At 38.0% G+C, this 20,554-nt stretch overlaps 1 pseudogene; it reads right to left on the bottom strand.

Moving 5' to 3' along the window:
• Positions 1 to 4,201: 4,201 nt before the first annotated feature.
• On the bottom strand, positions 4,202 to 5,521 carry LOC102394838 (annotated as a pseudogene).
• Between the last annotated feature and the right edge of the window lie 15,033 nt (positions 5,522 to 20,554).

Here is a 20,554-nt window from a genome sequence, read left to right as displayed (position 1 = left end):
CTCAGCTCCCTGTGTTATACAGCAACTTCTCACCAGATGACTATTTTACACATGGTAGTGTATATATGTCAATGCTACTTTCTCCATTTATCCCACTCTTTCCTTCCCCACAATGGAATATTACTCAGCCATAAAAAGAATGAATTTGAGTCAGCTCTAATGAGATGGATGAACCTAGATCCTGTTATACAGAGTGAATTAATTAGAAAGAGAAAACAAATATATTAATGCATATTCATGGAATCTAGAAAAATGGTACTGATGAACCTATTTGCAGGGAAGGAATGGAGATGCAGATCTAGAGAACAGTGCAGTGATATTTTTAAAATATTTTATTATAAAAATTAGATATATACACAGTAAAAAGAATCTATATAGTACAAAAAGTTACACAGATCCAAGGACTTCCCTGGTGGTCCAGTGGTTAAGAATCTGCACTTCCACTGCAGGGGGAACATGTTGGGTCCCTGATCGAGAAACTTAATACTGCATGCTATGTAGCTGGGGCCAATTAATTTAAAATAATTTATCTTCCTGCCACCCCAGAGCTCCAATATTACTTCTGAGAAGTTTATCATTAGCTGTTTCACATATATTTTTTCCAAAATTTTGTCATGGCTATATAGATATGAGTGTCTATAGTTTCTTCATATTTATACAAATGGGAGTTTTTTATTACATGCTTCTCTACTTTGCCATTATTCATTCAAAGATACATTCTGTTCATTTTGACACACATCAACATATCTCCTTCAATTCTGTTGTTGTTTAGTCATCAAGTCGTGTCCCAACTCTTCGCAACCCAATGGACAGCAGCCCTCCAGGCTCCCTCTGCCCATGAGATTTCCCAGGCAAGAAACATTCTTTAATAGCTGCATCACATTTGTTGTATAGCTATAACGTAATTTATGTAAACACTCCCTATTGATAGGATCAAGGTTATTTTCAGATTTTTGCCTTTTAAAATAAAACTGCACTAATTATTTTTGTACATGTATCTCTGTGTATATGTGAATATGACTAGGTAAATTTCTAAAACTAAGATTGCTAGATTAAATAGTAACATACAGTTTTACCTTGTGGTCAATACAGTTGGCTTTTTCCAAAGAGTTTCTCAATTTACACCTCCACAAACAATGCTTATTTCTCCACACTCTTCCCAAAGTTATGTATTATCAAACTTTCATATCCATCTCATTTGATATGTGAAATACAGATTCAATATTTTCCTTTGCATTTCTTTTAGTATGATTAAAATAGAACATTTTCCTTTGTTTATGAGTTACTTACATTTCTTTCAGTCTAAAATGCCTATTCTTAATCATTGTCCTCTTTCCTACTTCTTTTAAGTTGGTCCCTTTCTTATTGATTTGCAAAATTTTAAAGCAGAATCAAGACATTAGTTCTTTGACATGTTACAAATATTAACTTTTACATAGAGAAGTTTAATTTACTTTTGTACATTTTGTAGTTTAATTTGACTTTCTTCTGGACGGTTTCTTACCCCCAGTTGTTTAAAATGTTTACATAGACAATATTTTCAATAATTTCCACTCTGGTTTTCAGTTTTCATAACCTTTTTTCCCTAATACATGACTATTTAAAAATTGTCAGGGACTTCTCTGGTGGTCCAGTGGTTGGGAATCCGCCTTCCAGTGCAGATGAAGGGTTTGATCCCTGGTCGGCTAACTAAAGTCCCATATGCGGTGGGGCAACTAAGCCCCTGCCACTGCTGCTGAGCCTGCCCACTGCAGAGCCAGGTGCCACAACTAAAGAGACGTCTGTATGCCACAGCAAAGAGCCTGTGCTCCACAACAGAGACCCTGCATGCCACACCTAAGACCACAAAAATCCAAACACATAATAAATAAAAGATTTTTAAAAAAAATTGTCCTATGGGCATCCTTTGACACATTAATTTTTCAAATTTCCAACATTTAAATTTTTTATCCATGGGAAACATTTTTAAGAACTGAAGTAATGATTTTTTAATAATAAGTTGACCCATTCGTTGAATAATTTCATTACCTGAGTGACTGATTAGAAAGTTAGCTCAATGATGTTTCTATTTCCTGTTATGAATGCTATGGTTATGTTCTACTCACACACACACACATAATCCTAGAAACCTTTACAAATCCAACATAATGGGTTAAGTTTGCTAACACTTGTTTTCTGGTGCAAATTCTAATACATATATGCACATATAAATATGTAGAATATATACAATAAATATGCTGGGTTAGAAAATGTCTGATTTACTGATTCTAACACCTCTATCTTAATTGTACACAATATTTACAATATTTATTGTGTTGTTCCTTTCTACTTTTAAAACTAAAATGCATTTGTAACCATAAGTCTAAGTCATGAGACTTACTGTGAATTCTCTCAGGGAGAATTTCTGCCTGGCCATATAGCAGCTCAGAGGAATGCCTTGCTCATGAGAGGGAATGAAATTCCTGTGCTCAACTGTGAGTGTGATTGGATTTACAGATTAACAAAATGAGAAAGATCAAAGCCCCGTTATCAAGCAGACCTACAAGTCTAGAGCTTGCTCTTCGAAGAAAAATTGTTCTGTACCCTTAATCTTTCTAATCTTGACCTCACAGTGGGGTTTTATACTTAAGACACTGCCATCAGGATGCAAAATTCAACCTCAGGCCACATTCCACTTTCTCTTAACGTGGGTGAACATGCCCTCAGTGACTAAATGGGCAACTGTATGGAAACTTCAGGCTTCAAACAGAATTTCTAATTCCATTAAACTGATGTTCAGCAGAGCACACTGATTTTTGCGGTTACTAAAGAAATAACTAGGCACACATGCTTACTTTTAATTAATCACAGTCTCATTTTTCCCCAAATGGTATGGACTTTGATGTTCTCATCTACACTACATCTTCTTTGTCAGTTCATCCATTGATGGGTACTTTGATTCTTGGCTATGGTAAGTTACTGCAATGAATACACAGGTGTATGTATACATATATATATATATGAATTAGTATTTTTATAGTCTTTGGATAAATACCCAGAAGTGGAATAGCTGTATCACATGATAATTCTATTTGTAATTTCTTGAGGGATCTCTGCTATGTTTTCCATAGTGGCTGCACCATTTTATGCTCCCGTCAACAGTGTATGAACATTCCCTTTCACCACACCCTTTCCAACTTGTGTTATTCCCTGTATTTTTAACAACAGTCATTCTAATGAGTGTGAGATGGTATCTCACTGTAGGTTTAGTTGCATTTCTGTAATGATTAGTGTTGAGTATTTTTTCATATGCCTGTTGGTCCTATGTAAGTCTTCTTTGGGAAAATGTCCATTAAGATCCTCTAACCATTTTTAATTGGTGGTGTTGTTGTTGTTGTGTAAGTCCTTCATGTATATTTCGGATGTGTGTGTTAGTTGCTCAATTGTGTCTAATTCTTTGTGACTCCATGGACTGTAGCCCACCAGACTCCTCTGTCCATGGGATTCTCCAGGGAATAACTGGGGTGAATAGCCATTTCCTCTGCCAGTGGATCTTCCCAACCCAGGGATCAAACCTGGGTCCCCTGCATTCCAGGCAGATGCTTTACCATCTGAGCCACCAGGGTAGTGTATTTTGGATATTAACTCCCTATTGGATATATGATTTGCAAATATTTTCTCCCATGCAGTATGTTGTATTTTCATTTTGTTAACGGTTTCCTTTGCTCTACAGAAGCTTTTAGTTTGTAGTCCTATTTGTTCATTTTTGCTTTTGTTCCTTTTGCCTGAGGAAACATTCAAAAGAATATTGCTAAGACGAATGTCAAAGAGCATACTGTGTTTTCTTCTAAGAGTTTTATGGGTTTAGGTCTTAAAATCTTTAAATGATTTTGAATTAATTTTTTTTGCTATGTAAGACAGTAGACTAGTTTCATTCTTTCGCATGTGGTTGTCCAGTTTTCCCAACACCATTTATTAAGAGAATATCCTTTCTCAATTGTATTTCTTTGCTCTTTTGTCATAAATTAACTGTCCCTATAGGTGTGGGCTTATTTCTGGGCTCTTTAATTCTACTCCATTGATTTGCAAGTCTTTTTTTTTTTTTTTTTTAATGTAGGTTGGTAAATATCCTTTCAGGTTTTGTGAATATTTTCATTTTACATAGTGAAAATCACATACACATATATTTCTGTATCTTCCTTCCTTCATTTGGTTTCACATAGCGTAAACATCCTCAGATAATACTAAGAATTCTGCATAATTATTATCCTTAAGAGCTTCAGAATATCCTTGCCTCAAACCAGCCTACTGTTTAACCAATCCACTGTTTCTAGACGCCTTCAGTGTTTCCACTATTGTGTTATGAAAAACAATATTGTGATAAATTCAAACTCTGCTCCACATTTTGGATTTTCTTTTTTTAGTAGACAACTAGAATTACTAGGTCAAAGGTAGAGAACAAATGTTCCCACTCAAATTGCCAAATCATCTTCCATAAAAACTGTATGAATTTACAGCTTCAGTGGCAGACAGGGCTGGTCTCATTACATCCTTACCAGCACTGAGGTTTCTGTATTTGTTTTGGTTTTTAGGTCCTAACTGATTTGATTGGCTTACACACATATTGTTGGCTTACACATATTGCTGAGGCTCTGACACATCTCTGAGGAAAGATAAGTTCAAGTAGAACTGTAGGTCACTGATGTCCTTATTTCTGTGAATTTCCTGTTCCAAGGCATAGGGATGGAGAGATGGGAGTAGGGAGAGATTAGCGGTATCTTCTCATGATCTCTTTTATCCGATCAACAAACTTGCAGACTTGGGTATAGACACCTGGGTCACTGCGTTGGCCACAAGGGAAACTTCCCCATGACATCAGGCCTTGCAAGGCACCTCTGCACATCAGTGGTCTCCTTGGTTCACTGTTGCAGGCACACCACTCCACAGGTGCTGGAGTTGAGGATGCCAGCACAGAGCATGGAGTATCCCAGCAAGTCCTTACAAATCTTCCTTAAGTCTTGGGGGGAGATGAGCTTGACGTCTGTGCACATGAGCTGTGCTGGAAAGGTCACATCAGGGCTAGTGGTGGTGCCCCAGCCATAAACAGTGCACGTGGTCTGGGGCGGGTTGTGGGTCACAGTGGGAAGGCAGGTTGACGTTCTTGACATTGGATGACAGCCTGGCCCAGCCATTTAGCTTCACCAGCATGAGGCTGTTAGCACGGATCTGTGTGGCATAACCCGGATGGTGGACAGGACGGCATGGCCTTGATGTTCTGGCCTCCCACCAGCCGATCACTGTGCATGTGCAAATTGTACTCATTCATCATCCAGTGGGCAGTGGTGAGCACCCACTGCTCGCTGAGCAGCACGCCTCCACAGTGGGGCTGACTGCCCTTGTGCAGGGCCACCTGCCAGGGCTGGGAGCCTCTTGGACACGGGACTCCATCAATAATCTTCTCCAAACATTCGTCACCCTGGGCGTCCTGTGCAGCAGATCCCAGGACAAAGGACAGCAATAGGATCAGCAAGGGTGCTGCCATGGCGACCTCTGCGTCTTTCAGGGGCTGCCAGCAAGGGAGGGCTCTCTTCTGCTGGGGCATAAATGAAGCCCCTTCTCAGCTCTGGAAGGTCAGATCTGATCTGGGCACTAGACTCCGTTGGGAGCCAGGCACTGATGTCTACTTTTTCTAACAACTTGGTTCAGTCTTTCAGATGTGTTCAATTCTTTGCGACCCCATGGACTGCAGCACACAAGGCTTCCCTGTCCTTCACCATCTCCCAGAGCTTGCTCAAACTCATGTCCATTGAGTTGGTGATGCCATTCAACCATCTCATCCTCTGTCGTCCCCTTCTCCTCCTGCCTTCAATCCTTCCCAGCATCAGAGTCTTTTCCAGGGAGTTGGCTCTTCACATCACATGGCCATAGTATTGGAGTTTCAGCTTCAGCATCAGTCCTTCCAACGAAAACTCAGGATTGATTTCTTTTAGGATTGACTGGTTGGATCTCCCTGCTGTCCAAGGGACTGTCAAGAGCCCTCTCCAACACCACGGTTCGAAGGCATCAACACTTCGGCGCTCAGCCTTTTTTACTGTTCAGCTCTCACATCCATACATGACTACTGGAAAAACCACAGCTTTGACTATATGGACCCTTGTATGAAAATAATATGTCTGCTTTTTAATATGCTGTCTAGGTTTGTCATTGCTTTTCTTCCAATACCACACTGTTTTGATTGCTACACTTTGTATTTTAACTTGAAATTAGGGAGTGTGATGCCTCCAGATCTATCCCTTTTTCTCAGGATTGCTTTGGCTATTCATAGCCTTTGTTGTTCCATACAGGTATTAGGATTTTTTGTTCTATTCCTCTGAAAAAATGTCATTGGGATTTTGATAGAGATTGCCTTAAATACGCATATTATGTTAAGTAATATGGAAATTTTTGCAAAGTTAATTCTTTCAATCCATGAACACAGAAAACATTTCTATTTTGGGGTATTCTTTCATTTCTTTCAAGAGTATCTTAATAGTTTTGAGTGTACTATCTCTCACATCCTTAAATTTACTCATAGGTATTTTATTCTTTTTGCTGCAACAATAAATGGGACAATTTTCTATATTTCTGACAGTTCAAAGAAATGAAAGAAGACTTTTCTATACTGATTTTTTACCCTGAAACTCTGCTAAATTAATTTACTACTTCTAGTATTTTGGTAGTTTTTAGGGTTTTCTGTATACAAAATTACATCATCTGCAAAGAGTGAATTTTACTTCTTCCTTTCCAATTTGGATGCTTTTAGCCTTCAGCAATACGTGAACCACAAACTTCCAGATGTTCAAGCTGGTTTTAGAAAAGGCAGAGGAACCAGAGATCAAATTGCCAACATCTGCTGGATCATGGAAAAAGCAAGAGAGTTCCAGAAAAACATCTATTTCTGCTTTATTGACTATGCCAAAGACTTTGACTGTGTGGATCACAATAAACTGTGGAAAATTCTGAAAGAGATGGGAATACCAGACCACCTGACCTGCCTCTTGAGAAATTTGTATGCAGGTCAAGAAGCAACAGTTAGAACTGGACATGGAACAACAGACTGGTAACAAATAGGAAAAGGAGTTCGTCAAGGCTGTATATTGTCACCCCGCTTATTTAACTTCTATGCAGAGTACATTATGAGAAACGCTGGGCTGGAAGAAGCACAAGCTGGAATCAAGATTGCTGGGAGAAATGTCAATAACCTCAGATATGCAGATGACACCACCCTTATGGCAGAAAGTGAAGAGGAACTCAAAAGCCTCTTGATGAAAGTGAAAGTGGAGAGTGAAAAGTTGGCTTAAAGCTCAACATTCAGAAAACGAAGATCATGGCATCTGGTCCCATCACTTCATGGGAAATAGATGGGCAAACAGTGGAAACAGTGTCAGACTTTATTTTGGGGGCCTCCAAAAACACTGCAGATGGTGACTGCAGCCATGAAATTAAAAGATGCTTACTCCTTGGAAGAAAAGTTATGACCAACCTAGATAGCACATTCAAAAGCAGAGACATTACTTTGCCAACTAAGGTCTGTCTAGTCAAGGCTATGGTTTTTCCTGTGGTCATGTATGGATGTGAGAGTTGGACTGTGAAGAAGGCTGAGCGCCGAAGAATTGATGCTGTGGTCTTGAGAGTCCCTTGGACTGCAAGGAGATCCAACCAGTCCATTCTGAAGGAGATCAGCCCTGGGATTTCTTTGGAAGGAATGATACTAAAGCTGAAACTCCAGTACTTTGGCCACCTCATGCGAAGAGTTGACTCATTGGAAAAGAGTCTGATGCTGGGAGGGATTGGGGGCAAGAGGAGAAGGGGACGACAGAGGATGAGATGGCTGGATGGTATCACTGACTCGATAGACCTGGGTCTGAGTGAACTCTGAGAGTTGGTGATGGACAGGGAGGCCTGGCATGCTGCGATTCATGGGGTCGCAAAGAGTCGGACACGATTGAGTGACTGAACTGAACTGAACTGATTCCTTATTCTTACCTAATGCTCTAACTAGAACTTTGAATACCATGCTGAATAAAAGTGGCAAGAATGGGCATCCTCGTCTAACTCCTGATCTTTATTAAAGGAAAAGTTTTCAGTTTTTCTCACTGACTAAAAGGTTAACTATGGGTTTCTCACATACTGCTTTTATTGTATTAAGGTACATTTTTATTGAGTTTTTATCATAAATATGTATGAATCATGTTAAATGATTTTTCTGCATCTATTGAGTTGGTTATATGATTTTTATTCTTCAGGTTGTTAATGTGGTGGATCACACTGATTGATTTAGAGACACTGAATCATCTTTCTATCCCTGGAACAGATTTCACTTGATCATGCAGTACGATACCTTTATTGTATTGTTTTATTTAGTTTGCCAATACTTTGTTGGACTGGAAAAGGTCAGTTTTCCTTCCAATCCCATAGAAAGGCAATGCCAAAGAATGCTCAAACTGCCGCACAACTGCACTCATCTCACACACTAGTAAAGTAATGCTCAAAATTCTCCAAGCCAGGCTTCAACAATATGTGAACCATGAACTTTCAGACGTTCAAGCTGGTTTTAGAAAAGGCAGAGGAACCAGAGATTAAATTGCCAACATCCACTGGATCATCAAAAAGCAAGAGAGTTCCAGAAAAAACATCTATTTCTGCTTTACTGACTATGCCAAAGCCTTTGACTGTGTGGATCACAATAAACTGTGGAAAATTCTGAAACAGATGGGAAACCAGACCACCTGACCTGCCTCTTGAGAAATTTGTATGCAGGTCAGGAAGCAACAGTTAGAACTGGACATGGATCAACAGACTGGTTCCAAATAGGAAAAGGAGTATGTCGAGGCTGTATATTGTCACCGTTTATTTAAGTTATATGCAGAGTACATCATGTGAAATGCCAGGCTGGATGAAGCACAAGTTAGAAACAAGATTGCTGGAAAAAATAACAATAATCTCATATACAGAGATGACACCACCATTATGGCAGAAAGTGAAGAAGAGCTTAAGAGCCTCTTGATGAAAGTGAAAGAGGAGAGTGAAAAAGTTGACTTAAAACTCAACATTAAGAAAACGAAGATCATGGCATCTGGTCCCATCACTTCATGGCAAATAGACGGGGAAACAGTGGAAACAGTGACCGACTATTTTTTTGGCCTCCAAAATCACTGCAGATCGTGATTGCAGCCATGAAATTAAAAGACACTTACTCCTTGGAAGGAAACTTACGACCAACTTAGATAGTATATTCAAAAGCAGAGACATTACTTTGCCAACAAGTTCCATCTAATCAAGGCTATGGTTTTTCCAGTGGTCATGTATGGATGTGAGAGTTGGACTATAAAGGACGCTGAGTGCAGATGAATTGATGCTTTTGAACTGTGGTGTTGGAGAAGACTCTTGAGAGTCCCTTGGACTGCAAGGAAATCCAGCCAGTCCATCCTAAAGGAGATCAGTCCTGGGTGTTCATTGGAAGGACTGATGCTGGAGCTGAAACTCCAATACTTTGGCCATCTGATGCAAAGAGCTGACCCTCTTTGAAAAGACCCTGATGCTGGGAAAGGTTGAGGAGGGCAGTAGGAGAAGGGGAGGACAGAGGATGAGATAGTTGGATGGCATCACCAACTCAATGGACATGAGTTTGGGTAGGCTCTGGGAGTTGGTGATAGACAGGGAGGCCTGGCGTGCTGCAGTTCATGGGGTCCTCAAGAGTCAGACATGGCAGAGCAACCGAACTGAACTGAATTGAATATTTGAGGATTTTTGCATCTATGTTCTATCAGTTATTTTGGTCTGCAATTTGTGTATTACCTGTGGTTTTGTTATCAAGACAATGCTAGTCTCATAAAATGTATTAAAAAGCATTCCCTCTTCTTCAATTTTTTGAGAGTTTGAGAAAGGTGGATACTAGATTGTCTTTGAATGTTTGGCAGAATTCACCTGTGAAGCCATCTAGTCCTTGGCTTTGTTTTTTGAGAGATTTTTATTTCTATTTCAATCTCCTTAATAGTGATTAGTCTATTCAGATTTTTCTATTTCTTTGTGATTCAGTCTTGGAAGATTGTATGATTCTAAGATTTTGTCCATTTCTCATATAGGCACAATTTGTTGACATATAGCTAGCTGTTCATAGTATTCTATTATCCTTTGTATTTCTGTTTCACATTGTAATTTCTCATTTTTTTTACATGAGCCTTTTCTTTTTTTCTTATTGAGTGTAGTGAAAGGTTTGTCAAATTTATCTTTTCAAAGAAAACAGCTCTTTCACTGATCTCTTCTATATTGCCTTTGTAGTCTATTTATTTCCACTCTGATTTCTTCTTCCTCTACTGATTTTGGGCTTTGCTTGTTCTTATTTTTCTAGTTCCTTTAGGTGTAAGGTTAGATTGTTTCAGAGACTTTTGCTTCTTGAGGTAGGCCTGTATTTCTATAAACTTCCTTCTTAGTATCACTTTCATTTCATCCCAGAGTTCCTGCTATATTGCACTTTCATTTTCCTTTGTCCTCAGGTATTTTTTATTCTCATTTCATTTCTTCATTGATCAAATAGCTGTTCAGTAACATATTGCTTAGTTTCCACATTTTTGTGATTTTTCCAGCTTTCTTCTTGCAGATGCAGTTTCATACCACGTGGTCAAAAAAGATACTTAACAATTTCAATTTTCTTAAACTTTTTGAGACTTATATCCCAAAATATAGGCTATCCTTGAGAATGGTCCTTGCACACTTGAGAAGCTGCTGCATTTGTCTGGAACAGTCTATATATGTATCAATTGCTCAATCATGTCCAACTCTGTGCAACCCCATGGACTGTAGCCCACCAGGCTCCCATGCCCAAGGGATTATCCAAGCAAGAATACTGGAGTAAGTTGCCATTTCTTCCTCCAGGGGATCTTCTGGACCCAGGAATCAAACCTGAGTCTCCTGCATTGGCAGGCAGATAACCACTGTGCCAGCTGGGAAGCCGTATCAATTAGGTACATCTAGTATAATACTCCATTTAAGTCATTATTTCTTTGTTGACTTCTGTCTTGATGGTCTATCCATTGATATAAGCAGGGTGTTAAAGTCCCCTATTATTGTGGTGCTGTCAATTTCTCCCCATAGATCTATTAGTAATTGTTTTATGTACTTCTGGTACTCCCATGTCAGGTACACAGGTATTAGGAAGTATCATGTCTTCTTGATGAATTACTCTCTTTACCATTATATAATGTCCATCTTTGTTTTGTTATCTTTTTTGACTTTAAATCTGTTTGTCTGATATGAGTAGGGCTACCCCGGCTTTCTTTTGCCTGCCACTTTCTTGGAATATCATCTTTCATCTCCTAACTCTCAATCTGTGTTTGTCTTCAGAGCTAAATCTCCTGAAATTTGCAGACAGCTGAGTATTGTTTCTTAATCCATCCAGTCACTCTGTCTTTTGATTGGTGCTATGAATCCATTCACTTAGGGTTATCACTGACAGATAAGAACATAGCACTGTTATTTGTTGTTGTTGTTGTTGTTGTTGTTGCACTGTATCCTTTTTCTTTTCTCTGTCTTTCTGTCATTTTGGTTTGGTGATTTTCTTACAATATTTTTCTCAGTTTTCTCTTTATGTTTCATGTCTCTGCTCTAGATTTATGTTTTAAGGTTACTTTTAGGTTTATATCAAGTGTCTCATAGATGATATGACCATTTTTTTCCTGTTGAAAGCATTTTATCATATATAGGCATATATATATTTATCATATATTTAGCATATATAGGCAAATAAACCTATATAGGTTCATTCATTTCCTTCCTCTTTAAAACTTTTGTTATCTCAACTTATTCTCTTATGTTGTGAGCTCATTATCAAATTGAAGTAACTATTGTTTCTTCTGTTTATTCCTTTATAAGTTTTATGTTATAATTAAACATTTAATAACATATTCTGATATAGAGTTGCAACTTTCTATTTATCACCTTACTCAAAGTTTTTTGTACTTTTACCTTTTCTTTTCATGTGTAAGAGCTCTTCTTAACATTTCTTGTGAGGCAAGTCAGCTTCTGTTTGCCTGAGAAAGCCTTTACTTCTCCATATCTGTAACTTTGCTGGATAGAGTATTCTTGGCTGACAGTTTTTAATCCTTCAGTATTTTGAGTATGTCATTCTACTCTCCCCTGGCCTGTAGTTTCAGCTGGGAAATCTGCTCATCACACCCATCTGCCTGATGGGTGTTCCTTTGTAGGCTGCTGTCTTTCTTCCTCTGGCTGCCTTCAAAATTGTTTATCATTGATTTTTCTTCTTTAACATTGATTTTTGACCGTTCTAATACAATGTGTTTTGGAAAAAGGTCTTTTGACATTGAGACAATTAGATTTTCTCTTAGCTTTGTGGAATTGTTTGTCCAGTTCCTTCCCCATGGTTGAGAAGTTCTCAGCTGTTACTTTTTAAAATAAACTCACTGCTCCCTTCTCCCTTTCTTCTATTTGGGGGATACTCATTAACCTTATGTTGCTTTTCCTGATGGAGTCAGATTGTTCTCACAGAATTTCTTCATTTTGAAAAAAAATCTCTCATCTACCTGAATCATTTCTAGATTTCTATTTTTGAGCTTGCTAATTCTCTCTTCCATATGTTCTGCTCAATTTCCAATGCTTTCTATTGCATTCTTCATCTCATTTATTGAGCTCTTCAGCTTTAAAATTTCTACTTAGTTCTTTATTACAGCTTCAATCTCTTTTATAAAAGTATTCCTTCTGTTCATTAATTTTATTACTGGGCTCATTAAACTGCTTTTCTGAGCTTTTTTAAAGTTTGTTAAGTTCTTTTAGGACACTATTTTTTAGCTCTCTATCAGATCACACACTTCTGTGACCTTACGTTGTCAAGTAGCTCAAGTTGGTTTATAGTGTTTTCAAGTCTTTTATACCCCTACTGGTTTTCTTTCTAGTTGCTCTACCAATTATTTATGGAAGAGTATTGAAATGTCCAGTTTATTTGTAGATTTTCTTAATTTCTCCTTGCAATTTTATCAGTTTTATTCTTTGCCAAGAATTTTGAAATTTGTTATTAGCATAAACATCTACAATTATTATGTACCATTAGATTTAATGACTACCATTTCATTATAAAATGACTCCCTACATCCCTGGTAATATTCTTTACTATGAATTATTTGATATCAATACAGTCATTCAAGCTTTCTCTGATTAGTAGCAGTCCTGTATGTCTCTGTGCTTTCCTTTTAAACTGTTTTTGTTTTTATAACTGAAGTGTGTATCTTGAAGTAATGTGTAGTTGAACCTTGTTTTCTGTTGTTTTAAATCCAGTTTGTCAACTGCTGACTTTAATTCAGGGGTTAACACACTTACATTTGATGTGATTATTGATGTGACCACCATGATGTTTGTTTTTTTAACTTATTACAATTGTTCTTTTTGCTTTGTTCCTTCCCTCTCTGGGGTTAGTGGGGTTTTTATGTTATTATTACTTTTTAATGATTCCAGGTTTTTCCCCTTGTTGGCTATAATTCTGTTGTGTCCTTGTAGTGGTTGCTTTAGGGTACATAGTATAGTATAGTATACATCGTGAATGTACCATAGTCTTTATTTAAGTGATATTATACAACTTTGCTTATAATAAAAGAAATCTATAATGCTATGTGTCCATTTCTCCTGCTCAATCAGTTATATAGTTGCCATACATTTCACTTTTGCATATGGTATAGCTTCACAATATATTATCATTTTTGCTTTAAACATTTATTAAATATATTTTAATACATAATCACCATGTTTACATATTATTTATCATTTCTAGTGATTGTCAATCCTTTGTATAGATACAATTTCTATCTGTTATCACTGTCCTCTGTTTGAAGGATTTCCTTTAAAGGGCTTCACTGCATAGGTCTTCTGAAAATGAGCTTTTCCTACTTTTCCTCATCTGCAAATGTGTTTTTGTTTCTGAGAAATATTCTTATTGGGTAAAAAATTGTTCGCAGGTATTTTTCTTTTCTTTCCATACTTTAATAATTTGATTACATTTCTTAATGCCTCTGAAGTTTTTTTTTTCATGTCAAGAAATTTAGTGGTATCCTTTTCTCTATTTCTTTGTATATAACTTATCTTTTACGTAATATCTATGTCTCAGAATTTTTCTCTCATTCATTTAAAAAAATTTGATTATCATGCCCTCTGGTGAAGTTCCTCATGTATTTGTGCTTGCGGTTTTTTGAGCTTTTTGAATAAGTGAGTAATAATTTTTATAAAGTTGGAAATTTTATATCATTACTTATTCAAATATTTTTTTCCCTCCAGGAACACTAATTTTATGTAACTTCCCCCCTTTCAGCTGATGTATCATTGTATTTTCTTTTTTTCAGCTTTTTTGCTGTATGTTTCAGTCTGGATAGTTTCAATTGGTATTTAATCAAGTTCACTAATTTTATGCAATATCCATTGGCCATTAACCCCATCCAGTGTGCTTATATGCCAAACACTGAGACATTGCAGACTTCATTTTTAAAGGTTTGCTTTCCATGCTTAAGACATGCAATTCTTCTTTTAGCTACCTGAACTTGTAGAATGAAATTATATTAACCATTTTAATGTCCTTGTCTACTTATCTATTACCTGCACTACATCTGTGTCAGTTTCAGTTGACTTTTATCCTCATTATGAAGAATAGCAAGGAGAGATAAGAAAGCCTTCCTAGGCAATCAATGCAAAGAAATAGAGGAAAACAACAGAATGGGAAAGACTAGAGATCTCTTCAAGAAAATCAGAGATACCAAGGGAACATTTCATGCAAAGATGGGCTCGATAAAGGACAGAAATGGTATGGACCTAACAGAAGCAGAAGATATTAAGAAGAGGTGGCAAGAATACACAGAAGAACTGTACAAAAAAGATCTTCACGACCCAGACAATCACGATGGTGTGATCACTCACCTAGAGCAAGACATCCTGGAATGTGAAGTCAAGTGGGCTTTAGGAAGCATCACTTTGAACACAGCTAGTGGAGGTGACAGAATTCCAGTTGAGCTATTTCAAATCCTGAAAGATGATGCTGTGAAAGTGCTGCACTCAATATGCCAGCACATTTGGAAAACTCAGCAGTGACCACAGGACTGGAAAGGTCAGTTTTCATTCCAATCCCAAAGAAAGGCAATGCCAAAGAATGCTCAAACTACCACACAATTGCACTCATCTCACACGTTAGTAAAGCAATGCTCAAAATTCTCCAAGCCAGGCTTCAGCAATACGTGAACTGTGAACTTCCAGATGTTCAAACTGGTTTTAGAAAAGGCAGAGGAACCAGAGATCAAATTACCAACATCAGCTGGATCATGGAAAAAGCAAGAGAGTTCCAGAAAAACATCTATTTCTGCTTTATTGACTATGCCAAAAACTTTGACTGTGTGGATCACAATAAACTGTGGAAAATTCTGAAAGAGATGGGAATACCAGACCACCAGACCTGCCTCTTGAGAAACCTATATGCAGGTCAGGAAGCAACAGTTAGAACTGGACATGGAACAACATACTGGTTCCAAATAGGAAAAGGAGTACATCAAGGCTGTATATTGCCACCCTGCTTATTTAACTTCTATGCAGAGTACATCATGAGAAATGCTGGACTGGAAGAAACACAAGCTGGAATCAAGATTGCTGGAAGAAATATCAATAACCTCAGATATGCAGATGACACTACCCTTATGGCAGAAAGTGAAGAGGAACTAAAAAGCCTCTTGATGAAAGTGAAAGTGGAGAGTGAAAAAGTTGGCTTAAAGCTCAACATTCAGAAAACAAAGATCATGGCATCTGGTCCCATCACTTCATGGGAAATAGATGGGGAAACAGTGTCAGACTTTATTTTTTTGGGGCTCCAAGATCACTGCAGATGGTGACTGCAGCCATGAAATTAAAAGACACTTACTCCTTGGAAGGAAAGTTATGACCAACCTAGATAGCATATTAAAAAGCAGAGACATGAGCACTGAAGAATTGATGCTTTTGAACTGTGGTGTTGGAGAAGACTCAAGAGTCCCCTGGACTGCAAGGAGATCCAACCAGTCCATCCTAAAGGAGATCAGTCCTGGGCATTTATTGGAAGGACTGATGCTGAAGCTGAAACTCCAATACTTTGGGCACCTCATGCGAAGAGTTGACTCATTGGAAAAGACCCTGATGCTGGGAGGGATCAGGGGCAGGAGGAGAAGGGGATGACGGAGGATGAGATGACTGGATGGCATCACCGACTCGATGCACGTGAGTTTGAGTGAACTCTGGGAGATGGTCATATACAGGGAGGCCTGGCGTGCTGCGATTCATGGCGTCACAAAGAGTCGGGCACGACTGAGCAACTGAACTGATGAGTATCAGTTCCTTGTTTTTTTGCATGCTGGTTATTTTTTACTGGATGCTAGACATTGTAGCGGAGAAGGCAATGGCAACCCACTCCAGTACTTTTGCCTGGAAAAGCCCATGGACGGAGGAGCCTGGTAGGCTGCAGTCCATGGGGTCACTAGGAGTCAGACATGACTGAGGGACTTCACTTTCACTTTTCACTTTCATGCACTGGAGAAGGAAATGGCAACTCACTCCAGTGTTCTTGCCTGGAGAATCCCAGGGACGGGGGAGCCTGGTGGGCTGCTGTCTATGGGGTTGCACAGAGTCAGACATGACTGAAGTGACTTAGCAGCAGCAGCAGACATTGTATATTTTACCCTGTCAGGAGATAGATACTTTTCTATTACTAAACATAATTTTGAGTTTTTTTCTGGGTCATGCTTAAAGTTATTTCAAATAATTGGATCCTTTCAGATTTTGCTTTTAGAGTTTGTTAGATGGAGTTGAAACAGTGTTTATTTAATCTTGGGGTACTCTCCTTTACTCTTATTGAACCAAAACCATTCATTGTACTTTAACTGATATCCTTTGAATTATGAGGCTTTTCCACTCTGGATGATGTCACTCTTCATAACCCTATGAGAGGTTAAGGCATTATTTCCTATTATCTTTTGAGGTATTATCTTAGTGCTGTGGCCTGGAGAGTTTTTCATCTGTGTGTACTGATTAGCAGTCAGTTGAATATTGTGGTGGATTTTCCTGCAGAACTCTGCAGTTTTCATTCCATACAGCTCAATCCTCTCCAGTATTCTGTTCGGCAAAATTCTTCTCAGTCGTGCTTCCGCAGCTCATCTTTCTCACGTCAGGGAAACGGTTGCCTGGGTTTCCCTCTCCCCTATATCTTTACCTGAACACTCTCTCAGGAAGAAAGCTGAGCAATGATAGAGCTAATTTCATTTCTAACCAGTCTCTTATGGCCCTCTCTCCTTTACGGCCAGATATTTCATTTTTCAGAACTGTTTTTCTTATGCTTTGTCTTTTTTTTAGTTAAAAGGCTAAATCTAGTTATTATTTGACCTTGTTTGGGAGAGCAATCTATATAATCCCTTGATCCTTTTTAACTTCATACTTCTAGTACTACTAATTGATAAAGAGTTTCCAGAGAGGATAATACCTGTCTGCTATCCCAAAAGTGGCCTCTCATTTCTCATCCTAAAACCATCTTGTTCCTGAAGCCATGTCAAGGTTAAACATGCTTCTCAGGCTCAGCTTTAACACAGTGTTAAAACACATCATATATGTATGTGTATGTATGTGTGTATGTGTGTGTGTGTGTGTGTGTGTGTATAATGCTGTGTAAAAAAGTAGTGGTGGTATACCTATATTTTAAATACATACATATGCACTCTTTCTGTACTATTCATGCCTTTCAACTTTTTTCCTGTATCCATGGGCCCTAGTACAAGGTAAGCCCTCAGTAAATATTTATATGAATAACCGAATTAAAAAATTTGTTATCAGATCCTTCTTTTCTCAGGTAGTAGAGAGCTTACTGCATCATGATAAATTCCATTTTTGAAGCAGCATGTTCCATAAAAACTACTGAAGAGATAACCCAGTCTCTGAGGCCACTGAAGCACAAAAGCACAGGGCTGAACCTGAGGGAAGTCAGAATTCTGCCAGCCATGAGGAAGGAGCAAGACAATAAAGTGTATCTGCTACTTCAGACACACAGTTCTCCAAAGTACCTGTATCCTCTGTTCTAAAGAGAATGTCTTAAACACTTTAAACAATATTTTAGACTAGTTTCATGACAGTATCTAACTTATATGACTGTAAATATTTCCAGAACACAATAAACTCCACTTCCGTGCCAAGATGCTTCATGTACTGTGTCACTTTAGATGGTAATTATATTGCATTAGGGAGACAGATTGTGCAGCCTCAAAAGTAGAAAGAATATACGGGTAAATCTGTCATCCACCCACAGCACACACTGTCTACAGAGAAGAATTCTATTATTTCTGGGATCATCTTAATTTCACATTTATTATTCTTTTTTTGAAAAAGCTGCCTATTTTAAATATTTTAGTACAGGACAATTCCTAGGGAGCAAGTGCCTGTTTTAATGATAGAAATTTCTTGCTTCTCCCACTTTTTATCCACTTTTTCATGGAACGTGTTCAAGCACATAATCTCCCTATTTATATCTTTTCACCTTTTTGATAAAAAGCAAATCTTAATTCCCTTGTCGTATTCTTATTAAATATTCAAATTACTCAAATTTTCTGAGTCTCAAGATAATTATGTCTACCTTAAAGAGATTTCTTTCACTCTGAGAATGAAGGAGCAAAAATTCTCTGTACATGACAAAGCACTGAGCAAATTGTCAATGTAAGGTTTGAGGTATATGAAACTTTGGTGGTTATTCATCTTGTTAGCCCAATAACCTTACAGAGCGGCTGAATTGTGGTCACATTCAGTACGTAGATTAAAGAAAGAGAAAAGGAGGATGGATGATGGATGGGATATAAGGAGAAAATGAAAGAGAGGGAAAAGAGAGAGGAATCAGGAAAGAAAAAAGAAATGAAAGAAGGGAGAGACAGATGGAGGGGGGGGAAATAAAGGAAACTGGGAAGAGAGAAATGAAGGGGGAAAAGGGAGATTAAAGTAGGGATGGGAGAAAAAAAGAGATGGAAGGAAAAGTCATGACTACTATGAGACTGGTTGACTAATTTTGACTTTGACACGCACATGATAACAACTGATCACTGCTATAACTGTTCCCCTCCCAGACAACATAAATAAATAACAAAACAACAGTGACTAATCTTACATGATGTTTAGACATGGTAGTCTTAGGCTAAGGAGATGGAAATAGTAATATTTGCTATATTATGAATATTAGTACTCATATTATTGCCTTTGAGGATGAAAGAGAAGGAGAGGTTGGCACTCTCAAATGTTGTAGCTAAGCTGAAACCCTAGAAAATGAGATTCATTCATCAAGAGGATTGTCATTTTTTCTATTTTCCAGAGTATATAGGAAACAACGTACTTTTAAAATCTTTCTTAGATTCTGATACTTGAGTTAGAAATAATCTCTTTTATTTCTCTTTTTCTCAAAATAATCTCATTTATTTTGCTCTTAGCTCCTTAGTGGGGGCATCTTAACAAACAAAGAGAATATAATATATTTGAATCTTGCTCCAATACATAAAAATCAATTAATTCTGTGTGTGTGTGTGTGTGTGTGTGTGTGTGTGCGCATGACGTTTGTGATGGTGGTTTTTTGGCAGCCTAAAGCCGTAAGTTTTTAAAAGACACCAATAATATTTTTTATGCAAACCAACAATTCTGGTGTTGTAACAGGAAAGAGACCAGTTGGTGCCATAGATACATTTAATGATAGCACTAATACTGCCATTAATTAAGCACCTGCTTTGAGTAAATCACGGCACAGCTGCCATCTCCTTTAATTCTCCTGGTGACGCTGTGAAATTAGCATCTGCATCACAGTTTTGCAGTTGAGGAGCCATAGCCTTGGAGGAAATAGCAAACTTTTGCAAAGACTGTGGCTGACACCTCTTATCATGTCCACCTCTCCAGGTCAGAGAGTGACTGAAGATCAGAGGGATGCAAAAGCAATAAAACAAAACATCTCAAAGCCTTCTCTCATCCCTAAGAGCTAAGGATACATATACACACACTTTCATTCTAAATGAGATGCCTGATATTGCTGTAAATTCTTTAGTAATGTATTTTAATTAATCCTCTGACACTGATTTATTTGACTAATGGGAAAAGGAAAGTTTGGGAGGTTAAATTGCTCAGTCCCCTGGCAAGTGTCAGAATATGTATTTGAGTTCAAAATGCACATGCCTGTGCCCCTTTTCCTCATCACATTGACCTTCATTGCTCCACAAATACTTGTAGAGCACCTGCTGTGTGAACACAGTTTTGCAAGCGCGGGACACTTAAAGACATACAAAGATAAACAAGACACAGCCTTGAACTCAGAAAGCAAACTCCAATTACTTAAAAAAGGTCTCAGATGGAGTAACATTTATGAAGAAATGTGAATTGGTTTGCAAAATCGTCTTCTGAAGTCATAAATTGTAACACTAACTGATGGGCCTTTTCCTGTTGGGCAAATCTCGCACAGAAAGTGAGTCTTGACTGCACAGTACCGGGAGAGGAGCTTATTAACATGATGCGACACGAC

Source organism: Bubalus bubalis, chromosome 5, assembly GCF_019923935.1.
Source record: "Bubalus bubalis isolate 160015118507 breed Murrah chromosome 5, NDDB_SH_1, whole genome shotgun sequence".
In the NCBI taxonomy this organism is placed as follows: domain Eukaryota; kingdom Metazoa; phylum Chordata; class Mammalia; order Artiodactyla; family Bovidae; genus Bubalus; species Bubalus bubalis.
Note: the sequence above shows the minus strand (reverse complement) of the source record. Positions and strands in the feature narration are given on the sequence as shown.